The 1,226-nt window shown below is 46.7% G+C and overlaps 1 pseudogene; it reads left to right on the top strand.

The window, feature by feature from the left end:
* Nucleotides 1–228: 228 nt before the first annotated feature.
* Nucleotides 229–346, top strand: LOC124546073 (annotated as a pseudogene).
* The last annotated feature ends 880 nt before the right edge of the window (nt 347–1,226 follow it).

The raw sequence follows: 1,226 nt of genomic DNA, 5'->3' as shown, positions 1-1,226 counted from the left end.
AACTGCTCCATGCAAACGCCAGGATGGTTCCGTGAAAGGGTGCGGCTGACTTCCTTCCCAATCCTTCCCTAATCCGACGGGACAGATGACCTCACTGTTTGGTCCCTTTCCCCATATCAACCACCCAGCAAAGAACTGAGAAGGTATTTGATACATACAGATTTACATTTCTCACCTCACAACTGGAAAAAGTAAATAATTTATTGATAACGTCCTATGTCCCACACCGTCAACGGCCTTGCCGCAGTGGATACACCGGTTCCCGTGAGATCACCGAAGTTAAGCGCTGTCGGGCGTGGCCGGCACTTGGATGGGTGACCATTCGGGCCGCCATGCGCTGTTGCCATTTTTCGGGGCGCACTTAGCCTCGTGATGCCAACTGAGGAGCTACTCGACCGAATAGTAGCGGCTCCGGTCAAAGGAAACCATCTTAACGACCGGGAGAGCGGTGTGCTGACCACACGCCCCTCGTATCTGCATCCTCATCTGAGGATGACACGGCGGTCGGATGGTCCCGATGGGCCACTTGTGGCCTGAAGACGGAGTGCGTGTCCCACACCAGGGAACTGACCGCTTCTGAGTGCCAATGAGAAAGTTTTTGTTACGGATCCTATTAATACAGTGGTCGCTACAGTTTGAAACAGCGGGACCGCTACGGTCGCAGGTTCGAATCGTGCCTCGTGCATGGATGTGTGTGATGTCCTTAGGTTAGTTTGGTTTAAGTTGTTCTCAGTTCTAGGGGACTGTTGACCTCAGCAGTTAAGTTCCATAGTGCTCAGAGCAATTTTTGAACCATTTTTAATACAGTGGCAGTACGTTTTATTTGTAATAATACTACTCAGAAACACAGGAGAAATATTTTAACTAGTCGGACTGCAGTTAACAGAAACCATCTCTAATTTACCGTAAATTTTTCTTGCAAGACAATAATAAAATTAATTTCGTGGAAAAATCTCTCGGGATTGAGCTATGTTTCTTACACGATCCATTCCTGGGATGAGATGCTGCAAAGTTTGCTGTAAAACTGCCTGTGTTGTTGAGAAAGAAAGTGAAACATTGTCAACAGGTCTCTCTGATTTGCAGTTCATAAACATGGCTGGTGAAGTACTGCATGGCACACATCTGGTGTGGTCTGTACGCTTTTGAATACTCACACATTTTTCCATTCTTGTGTTTCAGAGTAAGAATTTTAAAGTGCTATTTGAGACGGATGAGTATGAGACACT

The sequence above is a fragment of the Schistocerca americana genome, chromosome 8, assembly GCF_021461395.2.
Source record: "Schistocerca americana isolate TAMUIC-IGC-003095 chromosome 8, iqSchAmer2.1, whole genome shotgun sequence".
Classification (NCBI taxonomy): Eukaryota; Metazoa; Arthropoda; class Insecta; order Orthoptera; family Acrididae; genus Schistocerca; species Schistocerca americana.
Note: the sequence above shows the minus strand (reverse complement) of the source record. Positions and strands in the feature narration are given on the sequence as shown.